Source organism: Pristiophorus japonicus, chromosome 5 (assembly GCF_044704955.1).
Source record: "Pristiophorus japonicus isolate sPriJap1 chromosome 5, sPriJap1.hap1, whole genome shotgun sequence".
Lineage (NCBI taxonomy): Eukaryota > Metazoa > Chordata > Chondrichthyes > Pristiophoridae > Pristiophorus > Pristiophorus japonicus.
Window position 1 is genome coordinate 281,955,013 of NC_091981.1, and position 23,380 is coordinate 281,978,392.

General features: G+C 43.2%; 1 protein-coding gene across 6 annotated transcripts in view; it reads right to left on the bottom strand.

The window, feature by feature from the left end:
• LOC139264725 (meiosis-specific coiled-coil domain-containing protein MEIOC-like) overlaps positions 1-15,013 on the bottom strand; it is a 92,749-nt gene extending 77,736 nt beyond the window's left edge. For 4 of the 6 annotated variants that reach the window (XM_070881717.1, XM_070881716.1, XM_070881713.1 and 1 more), the window contains exon 1: positions 14,900-15,012. The gene's annotated coding sequence lies outside the window, so the exon portion shown is untranslated. Of the gene's footprint in view, positions 1-3,125; positions 3,145-14,899 lie in introns of those variants that run through there. The other 2 variants (XM_070881718.1, XM_070881714.1) reach the window with 2 other exon arrangements.
• Between the last annotated feature and the right edge of the window lie 8,367 nt (positions 15,014-23,380).

Consider the following 23,380-nt stretch of genomic DNA (forward strand, 5'->3'; position numbering starts at 1 on the left):
CCATCATCAACACCTTCACCGAGGAGTACGAAAGCATGGGACTTACACTGAATATCCGTAAGACAAAGGTCCTCCACCAACCTGACCCCGCCATACAGCATTGCCCTCCAGTCATCAAAATCCATGGCGCGGTCTTGGACAATGTGGACCATTTTCCATACCTCAGGAACCTACTATCAGCAAGGGAAGACATCGACGACGAGGTCCAACACCGCCTCCAGTGTGCCAGTGCAGCCTTCGGTTGCCTGAGGAAGAGTGTGTTTGAAGACCAGGACCTCAAATCTGGCACCAAGCTCATGGTCTACAGGGCTGTAGTGATACCCACCCTCCTACATTGGCTCAGAGACATGGACCATATACAGCAGACTTCTCAAAGGGCTGGAGAAGTACCACCAGCGCTGCCTCCGCAAGATCCTGCAAATCCACTGGGAGGATAGACCCACCAACGTCAGTGTTCTTGCTCAGGCCAACAACCCCAGCATCAAAGCACTGACCACGCTCGACCAGCTCCGTTGGGCGGGCCACATCATCCACATGTCCGACATGAGACTCCCTAAGCAAGCACTCTACTCGGAACTCCTATCTGGCAGGCGAGCCCCAAGTGGGCAGAGGAAATGTTTCAAGGACACCCTCAAAGCCTCCTTGATAAAGTGCAGCATCCCATCGGCACCTGGGAATTTGTGGCCCAAGACCGCCCAAAATGGAGGAAGAGCATCGTGAGGGCACTGAGCACCTCACGTCTCGTCGCTGAGAGCATGCAGAAATCAAGCGCAGAGAGCGGCAGGAGCAAACCAGGCTCCGCACCCACCCTTTCCTTCAACCACTGTCTGTCCCACCTGTGACAGAGACTGTAATTCCTGCATTGGACTGTACAGCCACCTGAGAACTCACTTTTAGAGTGGAAACAAGTCTTCCTCGATTCCGAAGGACTGCCTATGATGATGATGACTTTTGAAGTGCAGTAGGCAATTTACATAAAGCAAGACCTCACAAATAGCAAATTAGATGAACGACCATTTGATCTGTTTTTGATGATGTTGCTGGAAGAAAGAATCTTCGTCAGGACATGGGAAGTGCTCCCTGCTCTTTAAGTAGTGTCATGACCTTTTCCGTTACCTGCACATGCAAGGATCTGTTTAACGTCTCATTAAAAATACTGATTTACAGGTAGAACATTCACAGAGCAAGGTACAGAGTAAGTATGGAGAATAAAATAGAATGCATCCGCAGTTAAAATATCCCTTTAAAAATGTTTTTTTTAAAAAACAAAATTGATAAAATCAGCAGAACGTTGAATGAAAGCTTTCCACAGACCTTCATGATACTTGGGTGATGAAATAATCAAATCGACCCAAGGAATTCAGATCAGAACAGTCAATATGACTTAAAACAGTATAAAAGCCTCCGAAGCCATACCTGTTTGATTAATAGTACAATGCATAATATCACTTTAATGACCAAATGTGCACATCTCATTCATCTCTCACATCTGTTAATGGTTTGACCATACATAGTGGAATTAGTACCTACCACAAAGCCCTGCATCCTGGGCAAACTGGCCAGGATCTCAGACAACTGGATTTCAATCTCCATTTTGAAATCTAGGAAGGTCAGACTGTTTTCATTTTATCTCTAGCCATTTTACAACACTATGAAATAAAATATAGAAATATCTCCATTTTGATTTGGTATGGTCCCTTTTCATTTTTTGATTGGTCTGTGTATGAGTCAGTACGAGCCACATGATCAGCAGGGACCAAACCATTCCAATAATTATTGCACAATACAGATGGGAATCACAACAGTGCTGTACCAAGATATTTTAATAAATTAATAATTAACAGTAATAAGCTGTAAAGAGTTTTGTTTAAATTGTCCTTGGAATGTGCAGAATCCTGGTACAGTCCCTTGTCCCTTTCTTGGTTGCCCACAAAGTGTTAAACCCTCTCAGGTAGATGTAAAGGATCCCACAGCACTAATTCGAAGGGCAGGGAAGTTTTTCCATCATGTCCTGGCGAATATTTATCCTTCAACCAATATCAAACCGATGATCTGGTCATTACCTCCTTGCTGCTTTTGGGACCTTGCTGTGTGCAAAATTAACTGTCGTGTTTCCTACATTACAGCAGTGACTACACTTCAAAGTACTTCATTGGCTTTAAATCGCTTTGGGACATCCTGAGGTTGTGAATATATTTCTTAGCCAAAGGCCCTCAGTTAAAAACCTGGACTAAACAGGGATGAGCAAACCTGCCATGTGCCATTGGACCTGGATGTCTATAACAAGGTAGCTTGCACAATGTATAGTTCTTCTACTATGCTCAAGATATAGGTCAGTCATACAGGTAATGAGGAACCTCTGACTTGAGCCCTGATCATTTATGTGCTCATTTATCCAGGGCTTGTTGTCCACTATGTTTGGATTCCACAGTGAAGCAACTGCTGCTAAGGCTCCATAACTCCAACTAATGTAACCATGATTTAATGGGATGTGGTGAGTGTTCATGCTGTAAGCAAGGGAATGATGGCAATACACTTTCACATTTATGGTGAGTGCTGCTCACCATATACGAGGACCTCCTGCTATCTGTTATCCACCTAGTGAGAACTCAAACCCACACTTGTTAGATGTCCAACAATCAACTATCTTCTTTGAAAGTAGATGAGATCTGAAAGGTCAAGGTGGCTTTACGACAAGAAGCTTCGCAACAGAATTTTGGAACAACTTTCTGTAGTAAATGTGGTAATCCTATACAAGAGCCAGATAGCGCCACCATACTTTAGGACACAGCTAATAACTAATCAACCAGCCTGCCTCAATAATGAGATGCAGAAATAATTCTTCCCACCCAGCTAGTTAACCCTGCAGGCCAAAATCCCATGGACCGGTGGCAAGACGTTTATCAGTGATCTGTCTTGGTGGGTGCACAGATTTAACTGGTTAGACTCCAACAGTGCCCTTGCATAGACTTGGGGTCACTAAGTCTTGCCTCTGCCAACTTTAGCCTATGGATTTGGGCAAGTGGGATATACATCTCCACACACAAAAACATATGTAGTCATGTTTGATTTGACAGGCCTGAATCCATATTATATTTAGAGACACTGTACATCATTTGACTAACCATAGAAAGCTGCAGTAATGTTGCCATCCTGAACGTCTCCTGAATTAGGATGCTAAAGATTAGTTTCGACAGGGCCCTCCGCCTTTTTTGAAAAATAAAAAATATCTGGAGCAAAAGCATTTCTTCCAACTTCACCCTCAGTGAGACTCAATAGAAACATAGAAACATAGAAAATAGGTGCAGGAGTAGGCCATTCAGCCCTTCGAGCCTGCACCACCATTCATAAGATCATGGCTGAGGCGCAGTTTACTTTTACGATCAGGTGTTGATAATTTGCAGATGTCGGCATTTACATTTTGGAGGTTGTACCCGAGTTTCCTTCGCATTACTGACCACTCCTGCAAGTGGATCTCCCATCTCTGCAAACCAGAATGTAAATGTAATGAGATAGGGGTATTGTACCATTGCGAACAAATATACATCACATGCCACCACATTACCTACCTTTCTTTGTATAGGTGGAAGAATAAATATCAGTCTGTTGCTTAATCTATAAACATTATTGACATTATAAAGGTAGATGATTATTTCATAACAGTATACTTTAGTAATTAAACTTTACTAATCCTAATGACCATAGAAATATAATTATCCTACAAAAGTCATCTGGGATTTATGAGATTACTTGTAGGTTTTCACACGGCATGAGTCACACCAAGGCTTTTGGGTGTCTTTTATATTAATTGTCTCTAAATAACTTAGGAACAGGAGTAGACCATTCAGCCCCTTGAGCATGTTCTGCCATTCAATGAGATAATAGCTGATCTGTATCCTAACACCACTTGGTTCCATATTCCTGAATACACTTGGCTTGCAAAAATCTATCGATCTCAGATTTAAAATTATTAAATGTGCAAGCATCTACTACTTTGAGAGGGTTTCACACTTCTACCACCTTTACTTTACTTCTCTTGCGAATGGCCTGGCTCTGATATTAAGCTTCTGTCCCCTTGTACTAGACTCCCCCACCAACAGAAAAAAGTTTTATCTATCTATCCTATCAATTTCTTTCAAAATCCTTACAACTTTAATCAAATAACTCTTTAACCTATATTCCAGAGAATACAAGCTTAGTTTATTTAATCTGTCCTCAATTTAACTCTTGGAGCCCGACTAACATTCTGGTGAATCTGCGCTGCACTCCTTTCCAAGGCCAATATATCCAGAACTGTACACAGTTCTCCAGGTGTGGTCTAACTTTGTATAACTGTAGCGAAACTTCCACCGCTTTATACGCTATCATAAAGGCTAACATTCCAATTGATTTTTTTTGATTATTTTTTGTAATTTGGAGCTCTGGTCTAACAATATGCTCCCAGACAATTCATCACTACCTTCCAGGACTCCCGACTTCCAATCCTCGCTTGTGGGAATCTATTCTGCCTGGCTTTGGATAGGAGCATGGCTCATATTGATTCCCAATAGCCATTGAGGGAGTTGGTCATGCAATGTGCAGTGATTCTCCACACATAATCCAGAGAAGGGTGCTTTATTTGTCTCCGCTTCCTCAAATCCTCCTCCCTATAGGCAGTCTGGATGTCCCGGAGAAGTGTTCCCAATGAAAACGATGCAGACAGAAAACATGCTCATGCAACAAACTCAAGTCACTTATCCCTAGAGGACAGTTTGAAGAGTGCTGACTGTAACTGAGGTTGCTTCAGCAATATTTTTGCAAGGATCTGTGAACTTGGGCCTCCTTCCCAAGGAGACCAGTGTTACCAGAATGTTAGTTAGCTCCTTAAAGAGATCAAGTGTAATCCACCCTTGATATACCTAGAAGTTGATACAAATGTTCTTTCAATGTCAGCGATCCCTGAAAGGATCCAGTCATGGTCAGCGTTATTGATGTCTTAGCAACAACTGACGTGTATATAGCAACACCCCAATTGGGCATCACCCTAAATTGGCATCACTGCATTTTTTAGGCTTACTGCTGGAAATAATGCCAGAAAGATGGTGCAGCTACTGGTACATTTCACGACCCCAAGGAAAGTATGTCAAGAAAGGTTATCTTCTTGGAGATGAGCCTTTTATACAATAGTCGTTGGTCACTTCGCCTAATCTCTTACTTTTCAACCCAGTGTAAGTTTTCATTACACCCATTTGTGAATCAGTAGTGGCCTTCTTTTTTAAGTTAAAATATTGAAATACAAGTTGCTGTTGTTTTGATGCAAGCAATGTACTACATGGTCTGTGCCAAAGAACACATTATACATTCCTGTTTGTGCTTTAACCACTTGCATGCCAGTGGTCATTTGGTTTTGCCTGCATTATTTATTTCCTATACTGTCATCTCGACAAAGTGTAGAATCCACTGCTGGTATTACCATACAACCTAAAAGAGATTAATTTGTCTTCCTTTTATATGCATTCCCTGACAATGATAGCCCAGAAACCTGAAAAAGGAACAAAACCCAGACAGACCAGATTAAATAACAGAATGTTGGATGCTCCAACGTCTGTCAGATCTAAACACCTCCTATAAATAAACAGAAGTCTGAAGCCTGGATTTTATTTTGGCATTACAGGTTGAACCTCCCTTATCAGGCACTCTCAGAAACTGGCCTGTGCCGAATAATGGATTTTGCCGAATGAAGGGAGATCAGCCCGAGGGGGGGGGGGGGGGGGGGGGGCGGGAGGAGGAGAGAAGATGCTGCACCCCACGTCGTGGAGGGGCGGGCCTGAAGGGTTGGCAGGCCCTCGGCGGGCCAGGTGTCAGCACGGCCATGTTCTGCACATGTGCCTCCGGCTGCCAGAATCATGCCGGACAAGGGGTGGTGCCGGATAAGGGAGGTCCAACCTGTATTACCATCAAAATGGCTATTGGTAGGTCATAAATGTAATAAAACAGAAGTGTACTGTTTACACCCAGTGCAGATTTGAACAGATCTAAAAGCAGATTAGTGGTACGAGAGGAAAATTGCATACATCAAAAATAATGGAGAGTTACAATACAGAGATAACAATTCTGAAAGCCCTTGAAGGAATCTCACCCCATTATCAGTGTTTGCCAAGCCTCAAGAGGCAGGGAATGAAAACAGACAAACAAAAAACAAAAGAAAGGGATGCCAAGGTGCAGGCATGAGTCTGTAGACAAGCGATGGAGCTTCATAGGAACACGAGTAGGCCATTCAGCATCCTGAGACTGCTATGCCATTCAATTAGATCATAGATGATCTACACCTCAGTATTTATCCATCTTTGCTCCTACCTAACTAAAATCACTCACAGTCTGGGAAGCTCCACTTGACCAAACATTCACAGGCTTTCAGGAGATTCATCAGATTACGACTGCAAGAATATTTGCCCTCTTTACCACTCAACAGTACCATCCCCACAGGCCAGCATTGCAGCAAACCTGCAAGGAAATACAGCCAAGTTGCAGTCTATAGCTGACCCTTACTGTCATTGCATATATACCCCATGTTGCATGGTGAAAGCATGACATACAGAAATTGGGATACTTCCAACAAAGTGATGTGTAAATACGTGACTAACTGTGTTGTTGGATGCTTTCATGAAATCATGGATTCATGAAGGGAAATCATGTTTAACTAATTTACTAGAATTCTTTGAGGATATAACGAGCATGGTGGATAGAGGTGTACCAATGGATGTGGTGTATTTAGATTTCCAAAAGGCATTCGATAAGGTGCCACACAAAAGGTTACTGCAGAAGATAGAGGTACGCGGAGTCAGAGGAAATGTATTAGCATGGATAGAGAATTGGCTGGCGAACAGAAAGCAGAGAGTCGGGATAAATGGGTCCTTTTCGGGTTGGAAATCGGTGGTTAGTGGTGTGCCACAGGGATCGGTGCTGGGACCACAACTGTTTACAATATACATAGATGACCTGGAAGAGGGGACAGAGTGTAGTGTAACAAAATTTGCAGATGACACAAAGATTAGTGGGAAAGCGGGTTGTGTAGAGGACACAGAGAGGCTGCAAAGAGATTTGGATAGGTTAAGCGAATGGGCGAAGGTTTGGCAGATGGAATACAATGTCGGAAAGTGTGAGGTCATCCACCTTTGGAAAAAATATAAAAGGGAATATTATTTGAATGGGGAGAAATTACAACATGCTGAGATGCAGAGGGACATAGGGGTCCTTGTGCATGAATCCCAAAAAAGTTAGTTTGCAGGTGATCAGGAAAGCGAATGGAATGTTGGCCTTCATTGCGAGAGGGATGGAGTACAAAAGCAGGGAGATCCTGCTGCAACTATATAAGGTATTGGTAAGGCCGCACCTGGAGTGCTGCGTGCAGTTTTGGTCACCTTACTTAAGGAAGGATATACTGGCTTTGGAGGGGGTACAGAGACGATTCACTAGGCTGATTCCAGAGATGAGGGGGTTACCTTATGATGATAGATTGAGTAGACTGGGTCTTTACTCGTTGGAGTTCAGAAGGATGAGGGGTGATCTTATAGAAACATTTAAAATCATGAAAGGGATAGACAAGATAGAGGCAGAGAGGTTGTTTCCACTGGTAGGGGAGACTAGAACTAGGGGGCACAACCTCAAAATACGGGGGAGCCAATTTAAAACCGAGTTGGGAAGGAATTTCTTCTCCCAGAGGGTTGTGAATCTGTGGCATTCTCTGCCCAAGGAAGCAGTTGAGGCTAGCTCATTGAATGTATTCAAGTCACAGATAGATAGAATTTTAAGCAATAAGGGAATTAAGGGTTACGGGAAGAGGGCAGGTAAGTGGAGCTGAGTCCACGGCCAGATCAGCCATGATCTTATTAAATGGCGGAGCAGGCTCGAGGGGCTAGATGGCCTACTCCTGTTCCTAATTCTTATGTTCTTTCAAGAAAGGGAATAGGAGAATTCCAGCTTGCACTGAAAGAGAAAAGAGGCAGTTAAAAAGGAGAAAAAAATGCCAGTGTGACCAGGAGATTATGAATGCCAGATTGAATTGGAGGGGGGGGTGGGGGAGGGGAAGGGTGATAGTCCTCAATAAGTTGTAATCGTCAAAATACAATGGAAGAGTGGAGTGAGGTTCTTTGACAAGATCATTAAGATTAGAGTTGGAAGAAAAGTGAGCTTTAAAAAAAAAGATCATGCTAATCTGCAGAAGAGCCAAGAACTGTATCAGAAAAAAAAGCAATGGAAATAAGTATTTCTTGAAGTTACATGAGATAGCAAGGGATGTCAGAGGTGTATCTTTTCGATGAGCCATTTAAATTGAGGCTCACATCTTCTCTCTCAGGTGGATGTAAAATATCCCACATCATTATTTGAAGGTGAGGCGTTCTCCCGGTGTCCTAACCAATATTTATCCCTCAAGAAACACCAGTAAATCTGGCGAGAGAAAAATCTCAGTTTGCGAGATCTTGTGTGTAAATCGGTTGGCATTATCCTTCATTTCAAAAGTAGTGCATTGGCGGTAAAGCAGTTTCAAAAGTCCTGAGGTAGTGAAAGAGTTTCAGATTTCCACTATCCTTTAAGTGAAGAAATGCGCCCTGACGTCAACCCTGAACAGTCTAATTTTATGGTTTTGCCACCCTTGTTTTGGACTCCCTCCACCAAATGAAAGGAAGACTTGCATTTAGACAGCGCCTTTCACAACCACGGGACTCTTGGGGAAGAGTGACCATAATATGGTGGAATTCTGCATTAGGATGGAGAATGAAACAGTTAATTCAGAGACCATGGTCCAGAACTTAAAGAAGGGTAACTTTGAAGGTATGAGGCGTGAATTGGCTAAGATAGATTGGCGAATGATACTTAAGGGGTTGACTGTGGATGGGCAATGGCAGACATTTAGAGACCGCATGGATGAATTACAACAATTGTACATTCCTGTCTGGCGTAAAAATAAAAAAGGGAAGGTGGCTCAACCGTGGCTATCTAGGGAAATCAGGGATAGTATTAAAGCCAAGGAAGTGGCATACAAATTGGCCAGAAATAGCAGCGAACCTGGGGACTGGGAGAAATTTAGAACTCAGCAGAGGAGGACAAAGGGTTTGATTAGGGCAGGGAAAATGGAGTACGAGAAGAAGCTTGCAGGGAACATTAAGGCGGATTGCAAAAGTTTCTATAGGTATGTAAAGAGAAAAAGGTTAGTAAAGACAAACGTAGGTCCCCTGCAGTCAGAATCAGGGGAAGTCATAACAGGGAACAAAGAAATGGCAGACCAATTGAACAAGTACTTTGGTTCAGTATTCACTAAGGAGGACATAAACAACCTTCCGGATATAAAAGGGGTCAGAGGGTCTAGTAAGGAGGAGGAACTGAGGGAAATCTTTATTAGTCGGGAAATTGTGTTGGGGAAATTGATGGGATTGAAGGCCGATAAATCCCCAGGGCCTGATGGACTGCATCCCAGAGTACTTAAGGAGGTGGCCTTGGAAATAGCGGATGCATTGACAGTCATTTTCCAACATTCCATTGACTCTGGATCAGTTCCTATCGAGTGGAGGGTAGCCAATGTAACCCCACTTTTTAAAAAAGGAGGGAGAGAGAAAGCAGGGAATTATAGACCGGTCAGCCTGACCTCAGTAGTGGGTAAAATGATGGAATCAATTATTAAGGATGTCATAGCAGCGCATTTGGAAAATGGTGACATGATAGGTCCAAGTCAGCATGGATTTGTGAAAGGGAGATCATGCTTGACAAATCTTCTGGAATTTTTTGAGGATGTTTCCAGTAAAGTGGACAAAGGAGAACCAGTTGATGTGGTATATTTGGACTTTCAGAAGGCTTTCGACAAGGTCCCGCACAGGAGATTAATGTGCAAAGTTAAATCACATGGGATTGGGGGTAGTGTGCTGACGTGGATTGAGAACTGGTTGTCAGACAGGAAGCAAAGAGTAGGAGTAAATGGGTACTTTTCAGAATGGCAGGCAGTGACTAGTGGGGTACCACAAGGTTCTGTGCTGGGGCCCCAGCTGTTTACATTGTACATTAATGATTTAGACGAGGGGATTAAATGTAGTATCTCCAAATTTGCGGATGACACTAAGTTGGGTGAAAGGTGCAGCGAGACCTGGGTGTGTGTGGGCAAATGCATGGCAGATGAAGTATAATGTGGATAAATGTGAGGTTATCCACTTTGGTGGTAAAAACAGAGAGACAGACTATTATCTGAATGGTGACAGATTAGGAAAAGGGGAGGTGCAAAGAGACCTGGGTGTCATGGTACATCAGTCATTGAAGGTTGGCATGCAGGTACAGCAGGCGGTTAAGAAAGCAAATGGCATGTTGGCCTTCATAGCGAGGGGATTTGAGTACAGGGGCAGGGAGGTGTTGCTACTGTTGTATAGGGCCTTGGTGAGGCCACACCTGGAGTATTGCGTACAGTTTTGGTCTCCTAACTTGAGGAAGAACGTTCTTGCTATTGAGGGAGTGCAGCGAAGATTCACCAGGCTGATTCCCGGGATGGTGGGACTGACCTATCAAGAAAGACTGGATCAACTGGGCTTGTATTCACTGGAGTTCAGAAGAGTGAGAGGGGACCTCATAGAAATGTTTAAAATTCTGACGGATTTGGACAGGTTGGATGCAGGAAGAATGTTCCCAATGTTGGGGAAGTCCAGAACCAGGGGGTCACAGTCTAAGGATAAGGGGTAAGCCATTTAGGACCGAGATGAGGAGAAACTTCTTCACCCAGAGAGTGGTGAACCTGTGGAATTCTCTACCACAGAAAGTAGTTGAGGCCAATTCACTAAATATATTCAAAAGGGAGTTAGATGAAGTCCTTACTACTCGGGGGATCAAGGGGTATGGCGAGAAAGCAGGAAGGGGGTACTGAAGTTTCATGTTCAGCCATGAACTCATTGAATGGCGGTGCAGGCTAGAAGGGCTGAATGGCCTGCTCCTGCACCTATTTTCTATGTTTCTATGGGATGTCCCAAAGCACTTTACAGCTAATGAAGTACTTTTTGAAGTGCAGTCACTGTTGTAATGTAGTTAACGTGACAGCCAATTTGCACACAGCTAGTTCCCACACAAACAGCAATGTGATAATGACCAGATAATAATCTGTTTTAGTGATATTGGTTGAGGGATAAGTATTGGCCAGGACACCAGGGAGAAGTCCCCTGCTCTTCGAAATAGTGCCGTGGGATCTTGGGTCCAATTGAGAGAGCAGATAGTGCCTCAGCTTAACATCTCATCTGAAAGATGGCACCTCAGACAGTGCAGCACTGCTTCAGTATTGCACTGGAGTGTCAGCCTAATTTTTGTGCTCAAGTTTCTGAAATGGGACTTGACCCCAAAACCTTGTGACTCAGGCGAGAGCACTAGCAACTGAGCCACAGCTGACCAGAGGAATTAGCTTTGCTCTATCCACCCCATCAAATCCTTTAATCATCTTAAACATTTCATAGAAATATAGAAAATAGATGCAGGAGTAGGCCATTCGCCCCTCGAGCCTGCACCACCATTCAATAAGATCATGGCTGATCATTCCCTCAGTACCCCTTTCCTGCTTTCTCTCCACACTCCTTGATCCCCTTAGCCATAAGGGCCTTTTCTAACTCCCTCTTGAATATATCCAATGAACTGGCATCAACAACTCTCTGCGGCAGGGAATTCCACAGGTTAACAACTCTGAAGAAGTTTCTCCTCATCTCAGTCCTAAAAGGCCTACCCCTTATCCTAAGACTATGTCCCCTGGTTCTGGACTTCCCCAACATCGGGAACATTCTTCCTGCATCTAACCTGTCCAGTCCCGTCAGAATCTTATACGTTTCTATGAGATCCCCTCTCATCCTTCTAAACTCCAGTGAATAAAGGCCCAGTCGATCCAGTCTCTCCTCATACGTCAGTCCAGCCATCCCTGGAATTAGTCTGGTGAACCTTCACTGCACTCCCTCAATAGCAAGAACGTCCTTCGTCAGATTAGGAGACCAAAACTGAACACAATATTCCAGGTGAGGCCTCACTAAGGCCCTGTACAAGTGCAGTAAGATCTCCCTGCTCCTATACTCAGATCCCCTAACTATGAAGGCCAACATACCATTTGTCTTCTTCACCGCCTGCTGTACCTGCATGCCAACCTTCAATGACTGATGAACCATGACCCCCAGGTCTCATAGCACCTCCCCTTTTCCTAATCTGCTGCCATTCAGATAATATTCTGCCTTCGTGTTTTTGCCCCCAAAATGGATAACTTCACATTTATCCACATTATACTGCATCTGCCATGCATTTGCCCACTCATCTAACCTGTCCAAGTCACTCTGCAGCCTCCTAGCATCCCCCTCACAACTCACACCATCACCCAGTTTAGTGTCATCTGCAAACTTGGAGATATTACACTCAATTCCTTCATCCAAATCGTTAATGTATATTGTAAAGAGCTGGGGTCCCAGCACTGAGCCCTGCGGCACTCCACTAGTCACTGAAAAGGACCTGTTTATCCCGACTTGCTGCTTCCTGTCTGCCAACCAGTTCTCTATCCATGTCAGTATATTACCCCCAATACCATGCGCTTTGATTTTGCACGGCAATCTGTTGTGCGGGACCTTGTCAAAAGCCTTTTGAAAGTCCAAATACACGACATCCACTGGTTCTCCCTTGTCCACTCTGCTAGATACATCCACAAAAAAATTCCAGAAGATTCATCAAGCATTATTTCCCTTTCATAAATCCATGCTGACTTGGACTGATCCTGTCACTGCTTTCCAAATGCGCTGCTATTTCATCCTTAATGATTGATTCCAACATTTTCCCCACAACTGATGTCAGGCTAACCGGCCTATAATTACCCATTTTCTCTTCTCCGTCCTTTTTTAAAAAGTGGTGTTACATTGGCTACCCTCCAGTCCATAGGAACTGATCCAGAGTCAATAGACTGTTGGAAAATGATTACCAATTCATCCACTATTTCTAGGGCCACTTCCTTAAGTACTCTGGGATGCAGACTATCGGCTTTCAATCCCATCAATTTCCCTAACACAATTTCCCACCTAATAAGGATATCCTTCAGTTCCTCCTTCTCACTAGACCCACTGTCCCTCGTACATTCGGAAGGTTATTTGTGCCTTCCTTCGTGAAGACAGAACCAAAGTATTTGTTCAATTGGTCTGCCATTTTTTTGTTCCCCATTATAAATTCACCTGAATGCGACTGCAAGGGACCGACATTTGTCTTCACTAATCTTTTTCTCTTCACATATTTATAGAAGCTTTTGCAGTCAGTTTTTATGTTCCCTGCAAGCTTCCTCTCGTACTCTATTTTCCCCCTCTTAATTAAACCCTTAGTCCTCCTCTGTTGAATTCTAAATTTCCTCAGGTTTGTAACTTTTTCGAAACAATTTATATGCCTCTTCCTTGGTTTTAACACTATCCTTAATTTCCCTTGTTAGCCACAGTTGAGCCACCTTCCCCATTTTATTTTTACTCCAGACAGGGATGTACAATTGCTGAAGTTCATCAATGTGATCTTTAAATGTTTGCCATTGCTTATCCACTGTCAACCCTTTAAGTATCCTTTGCCAGTCTATTCCAACCAATTCATGCCTTATACTGTCGAAGTTACATTTCCTTAAGTTCAGGACCCTAGTTTCCAAAATAACTGTCACTCTCCATCTTAATAAAGAATTCTACCATATTATGGTCACTCTTCCCCAAGGGGCCTCGCACAACAAGATTGCTAATTTGTCGCTTCTCATTACACATCACCCAGTCTAGGATGGCCAGCTCTCTAGTTGGTTCCTCAACATATTAGTCTAGAAAACCATCCCTAATACACTCCAGGAAATCCTCCTCCACCACATTGCTACCAGTTTGGTTAGCCCAATCAATATGTAAATTAAAGTCGCCCATGATAACTGCTGTACCTTTATTGCACACATCCCTTATTTCTTGTTTGATGCTGTCCCCAACCTCACTACTACTGTTTGGTGGTCTGTACACGACTCCCACTAGCTTTTCTGCCCTTCGGTATTCCGCAGCTCCACCCAAACCGATTCCACATCATCCAGACTAATGTCCCTCCTTACTATTGCATAAATTTCCTCTTCAACCAGCAACGCCACCCCACCTCCTTTTCCTTTCTGTCTATCCTTCCTAAATGTTGAATACCCCTGGATGTTAAGTTCCCAGCCTTGGTCACCCTGGAGCCATGTCTCCGTGATTTCAATTAGATCATCCCTTTATGTTCTATACTCCAGGGAATATAAGCTACCCTCATAATTTAAAAAGGGTTAAATTAATTAAAGGTCACTTAGTCAATGAATATTACTTCAAGGGGATCAACAGATTAGGAACAAAAATGTCCTTTATCATTCGATGCTGCTAACATCACAAATAGCGGTGAAACTGTGCAACTTGCCCGAGTCAGAAGGTTGAGAGTTCAAGTCCCACTCCAGAGACTTGAGCACATAAATCTCGGCTGACACTCCAGCGCAGTGCTGAGCGAGTGCTGCATTGTCGGATGTGCTGTCTTTCGGATGAGACGTTAAACCGAGGCCCATCTGCTCTCTCAGATGAACCTAAAAGATCCCACAGCGCTACTTCGAAGAAAAGCTGGGGCGTTGGCCAACATTTATCACTCAATCAACATAACAAAAACAGATTACCTGGTCATTATCACATTGTTGTGTGTGGGAGCTTGCTGTGTACAATTTGGCTGCCGCCTTTCCCACATTACAACAGTGACGACACTCCAAAAGCCCTTCATTGGCTGTACAGTACTTTGGGACGTCCGGTGGTCGTGAAAGGCGCTGCAAAAATGAAAGTCTTTCAACAGAACTTTGTGTGCACTTTTTTTTAAGTACTTAATATATATATATAAAAAATCCCCAAACAAAACAAAAATCACTCACCGTCAACGGTGGCCTGAACTGTTTGTTTCTGCAGTGTCCAGATAAGCTGCGCTCGCCGCCATCTCCACCCTCTACTCTCTCCTTACTAACTCTTTCAACTGTCACCAACTGACAACACCACGCGCCTTCCCGCGCTCAACCCGCGCCACTCCACAACAACCCCGTCACCGTCTCCGCAACGCCAACCGCCGCGTCGCGAGTGCGCGCACGTATATCTCCGTGTTTCCCACCCACACGTGTGCGCGCTCATGGACCTTCCTCTCGCACTCCCTGCTCTTCCACATCTTTGCGGCCATCTGCGCATGTGCGCGCTATCGCGGCTCCGTTCGTGCCCACCATGATCCTGGAGCCGCGCACGCGCACCTTTTTTTTCTGGCATGCAACCGGCAGGAGGGAACTGGATGATTGACAACCCACTTAACCAATGGCTTCGTGCTTTCCCCGCCCCCACCACCATCATCATCATAGGCGGTCCCACGAACGAGGATGACTTGCTTCCACATGAGTTCACAGATGTTTCAATGAAGGACCCAATATTCCAGTCCTAACTCCAGTTGAAGGGTGGAAGTTTCCTGTACGTGGATTTTTTTTAACATGTGGTGACCGTTGCACACAAGCCACCACACGGGCTTGACAGAGCTCGGTCTTGGTCCGTGGCAAGGGTTAACCAAGACGACTGGAGACCTGCTCTGCTGCACGGACTTAGTGCACACACATATCGCAGTGTGGGCTTAATGGATGACATGGGGGGGGAAATGGATTTGCTCGAGCAGCGTTTTAGGGTCTACTCTTTCCTGGCTTTCAATCAGGAGGATGAACTCGTCAAACGAAAGCCTGCCCGCTTTTTTAAAAAGGGACACAAACTATAGTAGTTCAAAATTAGAATGAACGTAACGGCAAAAATTTTTTAATTCCTTCATTACAACAGTGACTACACTCCAAAAGTACTTACATAAGAATTAGGAACAGGAGTAGGCCATCTAGCCCCTTGAGCCTGCTCCGCCATTCAACAAGATCATGGCTGATCTGGCCGTGGACTCAGCTCCACTTACCCGCCCGCTCCCCATAACCCTTAATTCCCTTATTGGTTAAAAATCTATCTATCTGTGATTTGAATACATTCAATGAGCTAGCCTCAACTGCTTCCTTGGGCAGAGAATTCCACAGATTCACAACCCTCTGGGAGAAGAAATTCCTTCTCAACTCGGTTTTAAATTGGCTCCCCCGTATTTTGAGGCTATGCCCCCTAGTTCTAGTCTCCCCGACCAGTGGAAACAACCTCTCTGCCTCTATCTTGTCTATCCCTTTCATGATTTTAAATGTTTCTATAAGATCACCCCTCATCCTTCTGAACTCCAACGAGTAAAGACCCAGTCTACTCAATCTATCATCATAAGGTAACCCCCTCATCTCTGGAATCAGCCTAGTAAATCGTCTCTGTACCCCCTCCAAAGCTAGTATATCCTTCCTTAAGAAAGGTGACCAAAACTGCCGCAGTACTCCAGGTGCGGCCTCACCAATACCCTATACAGTTGCAGGACCTCCCTGCTTTTGTACTCCATCCCTCTCACAATGAAGGCCAACATTCTAATCGCCTTCCTGATTACCTGCTGCACCTGCAAACTAACTTTTTGGGATTCATGCACAAGGACCCCAGGTCCCTCTGCACCGCAGCATGTTGTAATTTCTCCCCATTCAAATAATATTCCCTTTTACTGTTTTTATTTCCAAGGTGGATGACCTCACATTTTCCGACATTGTATTCCATCTGCCAAACCTTAGCCCATTCGCTTAACCTATCTAAACCTCTTTGCAGCCTCCCTGTGACCTCTACACAACTCGCTTTCCCATTAATCTTTGTGTCATCTGCAAATTTTGTTACACTACACTCTGTCCCCTCTTCCAGGTCATCTATGTATATTGTAAACAGTAGTGGTCCCAGCTCCGATCCCTGTGGCACACCACTAACCACCGATTTCCAACCCGAAAAGGACACATTTATCCCGACTCTCTGCTTTTTGTTAGCCAGCCAATTCTCGATCCATGATAATACATTTCCGCTGACTCCGTGTACCTTTATCTTCTGCAGTAACCTTTTGTGTGGCACCTTATCGAATGCCTTTTGGAAATCTAAATACACCACATCCATCGGTACACCTCTATCCACCATGCTCGTTATATCCTCAAAGAATTCCAGTAAATTAGTTAAACATGATTTTCCCTTCATGAATCCATGTTGTGTCTGCTTGATTGCACTATTCCTATCTAGATGTCCCGCTATTTCTTTATTAATGATAGCTTCAAGCATTTTCCCCACTACAGATGTTAAACTAACCGGCCTATAGTTACCTGCCTTTTGTCTGCCCCCTTTTTTAAACAGAGGCATTACATAAGTTGCTTTCCAATCTGCTGGTACCTCCTCAGAGTCCAGAGAATTTTGGTAGATTATAACGAATGCATCAGCTATAACTTCTGCCATCTCTTTTAATACCCTAGGATGCATTTCATCAGGACCAGGGGACTTGTCTACCTTGAGTCCCATTAGCCTGTCCAGCACTACCCCCCTAGTGATAGTGATTATCTCAAGGTCCTCCCTTCCCACATTCTCGTGACCAACAATTTTTGGCATGGTTTTTGTGTCTTCCACTGTGAAGACCGAAGCAAATAATTGTTTAAGGTCTCAGCCATTTCCACATTTCCCATTATTAAATCTCCCTTCTCATCTTCTAAGGGACCAACATTTACTTTAGTCACTCTTTTCCGTTTTATATATCGGTAAAAGCTTTTACTATCTGTTTTTATGTTTTGCGCAATTTTACTTTCGTAATCTATCTTTCCTTTCTTTATTGCTTTCTTAGTCATTCTTTGCTGTCATTTAAAATTTTCCCAATCTTCTATTTTCCCACTAACCTTGGCCACCTTATAAGCATTGGTTTTTAATTTGATACTCTCCTTTATTTCCTTGGTTATCCACGGCTGGTTATCCCTTCTCTTACCGCCCTTCTTTTTCACTAGAATATATTTTTGTTGAGCACTATGAAAGAGCTCCTTAAAAGTCCTCCACTGTTTCTCAATTGTGCCACTGTTTAGTCTGTGTTTCCAGTCTACTTTAGCCAACTCTGCCCTCATCCCACTGTAGTCCCCTTTGTTTAAGCATAGTACGCTCGTTTGAGACACTACTTCCTCACCCTCAATCTGTATTACAAATTCAACCATACTGTGATCACTCATTCCGAGAGGATCTTTTACTGGGAGATCGTTTATTATTCCTGTCTCATTACACAGGACCAGATCTAAGATAGCTTGCTCCCTTGTAGGTTCTGTAACATACTGTTCTAAGAAACAATCCCGTATGCATTCTATGAATTCCTCCTCAAGGCTACCCCATGCGATTTGGTTTGACCAATCGATATGTAGGTTAAAATCCCCCATGATTACTGCCATTCCTTTTTCACATGCCTCCATTATTCCCTTGATTATTGCCTGCCCCACCGTGAAGTTATTATTTGGGGGCCTATAAACTTCGCCCATCAGTGACTTTTTCCCATTACTGTCTCTAATCTCCACCCACAATGATTCAACATTTTGTTCATTAGAGCCAATATCGTCTCTCACAACTGCCCTGATATCATCCTTTATTAACAGAGCTACCCCACCTCCTTTCCCTTTTTGTCTATCTTTCCGAATTGTCAGATACCCCTGTATATTTAATTCCCAGTCTTGGCCACCCTGCAATCACGTTTCTGTAATGGCCACCAAATCATACCCATTGTAATGATTTGTGCCGTCAACTCATTTACTTTATTTCGAATGCTGCGTGCGTTTAGGTAGAGTGTTTTAATACTAGTTTTTAAACCATGATTTTTAGTTTTGACCCCTCCTGCAGCCGCTTTCTATTCATACATATTGTCCCTTCCTATCACCTTGTGGTTTACACTTACCCCAGTGCTACTCTGCTCTGTTGCCTCCTGCCTTTTGCATTCTTTCTTGGGGTCCTGTTCATCTGAGCTCTCACCCACTCTAACTAGCTCAGAGCCCTCTCCTGGGTTCCGAATAATCCTCGCTTTGAGGCACCGAGCTTTCAGGCTTGCCTTTTTATTACACTTTGACCCTTTAGAATTTTGCTGTACAGTGGCCCTTTTTGTTTTTTGCCTTGGGTTTCTCTGCCCTCCACTTTTACTCATCTCCTTTCTGTCTTTTGCTTTTGTCTCCATTTTGTTTCCCTCTGTCTCCCTGCATTGGTTCCCATCCCCCTGTCATATTAGTTTAACTCCTCCCTAACAGCACAGCAAACACTCCCCCAAGGACATTGGTTCCGGTCCTGCCCAGGTGCAGACCGTCCGGTTTGTACTGGTCCCACCTCCCCCAGAACCGGTTCCAATGCCCCAGGAATTTGAATCCCTCCCTGCTGCACCACTACTTCATTGGCTGTAAAGCGCTTTGAGATGTCCGGTGGTCGTGAAAGGCGCTATATAAATCCAAGTCTTTTCTTTCTTTCATGCTCTCCCGTTAATCGCAAGTTGCACGATTTTTAATGAAAAGCATTTTCAGATGCAGTAATATCATTTTTTTTAAAAGATCCACAACCTGGTCGAGATTAAATAAAGCTCCTAATTAGGTTTATAAACCAAAAAATACCATCTCATGATTTCTTATCAAAGCTCATGAATTTTAAGTTTGTCTCATGATTTATGAGGAGGTGGGGTTGCCATTACTGAAATTATCACTTTGTTTCCAGTATCCACTAGGCAATCCAGTCCTTTCCGGGGCCCACTGGTCAAGGAAAGCCTCAAGCGTATCGACAGACACCCCGTGCTCCATCTCCAGGGACACCCGGGCACAGACATAGACAGCCGCAGAAGACACTCAGGCAGCCGGAGCGAACATCCCCACAATGTTTGGGTCCATGTGCACTGAATTGATTTAAGTTCACACCTAAAAACCATCTAAACATAACGTTGTGCTATCTATTATTGTGGAGCTTTACAAGAACCATAGAGTCATAACAGTTTACTGTGCAGAAGGAAGCCCATAATGCCTGTGCCAGCTCTTAATTAAAATTAAACAACTGTAGTCTCCCCATAAACCATGTATGTTCCTCTGCTTAAAATATTTATCAATGTTTTTCCTTATAAGGGTCAATAGTCACTGCCTCAACCACACATACTTAGAAAAGTTGGCAGTTGAAAAAACCTGACAACTCATAAAACACTGTATAACTGACAAACAACCGCAAATATAGCCCAATGGCCAATGCCACTGCTTCAGTTTAACTGAATAATAAATCTCTTTAACTACATTTTATTTCTAGGTTTTAATTAGTGTCTTGGGATCACAATCCAGTTTGTTTTCTGTGAAAAATAAAATCCAATGGCCTCATCTATGAAAGGAAGTGGTCACAATGGGACATGAATTACATAGAACTGACAGTCGAGAAACAGGCCATTGGGCCCAACTGGTTTATGCCTCACCACATTTAAAAAGTACTTGGATGTGCACTTGAAGTGCCGTAACCTATAGGACTACAGACCAAGAGCTGGAAAGTGGGATTAGGCTGGATAGCTCTTTGTTGGCTGGCTCGGACACGATGGGCCGAAATGGCCTCCTTCCGTGCTGTAAATTTTTATGATTCTATGATGTTTATACTCCAGATGAGCTTCCTCGCACTTGATCTACCTCTTTCCACCCTGCCCCGATATCCCTCATATGCATAAAACTTCTGCTTAAATACTCCAAGTGGCAGTGAGTCCCACATACTCACCTATATAAAAAAAACCTCCTAAATCCTTTGTTTCATCTGAAAGTTGCTACCCCTTGTTTTGAAACCACCCAGCAGTTCGCCACATTCACCCGGGTAGTCGATCCAATTACAGCAGTATCCCATTGGGCAGGTTAAGTTAAAATAACCCCCATGGAAAATGTGGGAAATGCAGCAAAAACTCCCAAAATGGATTCAAACTTAAAGCACACTATCACCAACTCACTTTATACAAAAAAAGTCTTCCTCACTTTGCCAATATCTCAACATGGGCTTTTTAGGAATGCCTTTGACAAGGTATTACACGGGAAATTACTATTAAGATTAAGGAGTATGCAATTGGAGGAAGGATAGAAAACTGGATTAAAAATGGAAACTATATGAAACCTTAATATGATCTATTAGAGTAGTGTGTGAAGCATTGCGCTCCACACTATAGGAGGCTTTCAAGAGGGTACAATGTAGATTCACTTGAATGCTGCCTGGTACGAAGTGATACAAATACAAAGAAAGACTTGAAAAATATTTTTTTTTCAGGCAGATTACTGGGCAATATGACAGAAGTGTTTAAAATTACGAAAATATGAGGCAGAGTAGATAGGAGCAGTTTGATTCCAATAGTTGCGGAGGCTAGAATGAGGGACCATGGATACAAGATTAAACGTGAGATTTAGAACAGAGTGTTCGAGAAACCTCTTTATAGAGAGTTGAGAGGCTAAGGAATTTATTTCCAGGGTTAGTGGTTGAGGCAGAAATTACATCAACATTCAAGATTAGATTGGATAGATGGATGAAAGAAAAGAGGATGAAAGGCTATGGAACAGGGTGAGTAAATGTGATTAAGACTATTTGCTCTTGTGGTAGGTAAATACTGACATGGACTGGTTGGGCTGAATGACCTGGTTCTGTGTTGTAACTTCTATGTATAGGTAGACTGTACTATATATAGGTAACTTCTATGTCTAGGTAGACATTCCACTTTATTACCACATTTTAAATCAGAAGTATCGAAACTGCATCCTGTGGGTTAAATGAGGCTTGCAAACCTTGATAATTTGACTCCCAAAGTTCCATTTTGTTTGTACTTTTATATCTTTGTCATTGGCTTGTTTTATTTGAATTTCATGTAGACTGGAAAGGGCTGTTAGCCTTACTGCCTCACTTGTGGATAATCCTTAAATCACACCGTCCAGATCTGTTGGTATCCACAGCTTGAGATACACGCAAGTTAATGGGAACATTGATTTAAACTTCATGTGGCCTGCAAAACTCCATTGTAAGCTCCCAAGTAATTCACAAAGGTGGAGCCCTTGGACACTCATGGATTAAATGAAATATTTACAAAACAACCTATTCAGGGTTGTGTGCCAACATACTTAATGTGGTGTAGAGCACAGAAGATGAACGATCTGGGAACTTTATTCAAATCGTTCCAGCTTTTTCACTAAATCAATGTCAGAAGTTTGTTGTACAACAGGATCTGAACAACCACAAGAATAATTTGTCCAGTGATGTATTGTCTCACTTCAAGCTGGCTCAGTGATGAAATATTTTAACTGAAAATCATTTTAATGAAATAACTGGCTAATGTGGTGATGGTCCTTTAGGATAGATGTGGCAATTTTTCCACAAAAACTAGTTGGCCTCCCTCCTCTTTTTACCTGCCATTTTCCCGGCTTCTCTCAAACAATGGTTCAGGATGAGGGCAACTTAAGGAACTTTACATCCAGCAAGGTCCCAGTAAATGAATGAATGATCAGATAAAAATGTTTTTATAATGTCAGTTAAGGGAAGAATGTTGGCTATGACATCTTCCTGCTCTTCAAATACATTCACCTGAGCAGATGGAGAGAGCTTTGGTTTAAAGTCTAAGCTGATAATGCACCACTCATCTATACTGCATTGAAGTATCAGCCTAGATTATGTGCTCAAATTGGTACTGGTGCTTGAACCCATGACTGGCTCACGAGTGTGAGACGATTACCAACTACGCCAAGCAACCAAGCGGAAGTCTAAATACTCATGGTGTAAACCAGACTGTATGTGTACTAGAAGTAACAATCCCCTAGACCTGATGGCTTAGGATCTTAAAAGAAATGGCTGTAGATATTGGATGCATTGGTTGTAATTACCAAAATTCCCTGGAATCTGGGACGGTCCCAGCGAATTAGAAAACCGCAAATGTAACGCCCCTATTTAAAAAAGGAGGCAAACAAAAAAGCAGGAAACTATAGACCAGTTAGCCTAACATCTGTCGTTGGGAAAATGCTGGAGTCCTTTATTAAGGAAACAGTAGTGGGACATTTGGAAAAGCATGATTCAATCAAGCAGAGTCCGCATGGTTTTATGAAAGGGAAATCGTGTTTGACAAATTTGCTGGAGCTCTTTGAGGATGTAACGAGCAGGGTGGATAAGGGGGAACCAGTGGATGTGGTGTATTTGGATTTCCAGAAGGCATTCGATAAGGTGCCACATAAGAGGTTACTGCACAACATAAAAGCTCACGGAGTTGGGGGTAATATATTAGCAAGGCTAGAGGATTGGCTAACTAACAGAAAACAGAGAGTCGGGATAAATGGGTAATTTTCCGGTTGGCAAACATTGACTAGTGGGGTACCGCAGGGATCGGTGCTGGATCCTCAACCATTTACAATCTATATTAATGACTTGGATGAAGGAACTGAGTGTAATGTAGCCAAGTTTGCTGATGATACAAAGATGGG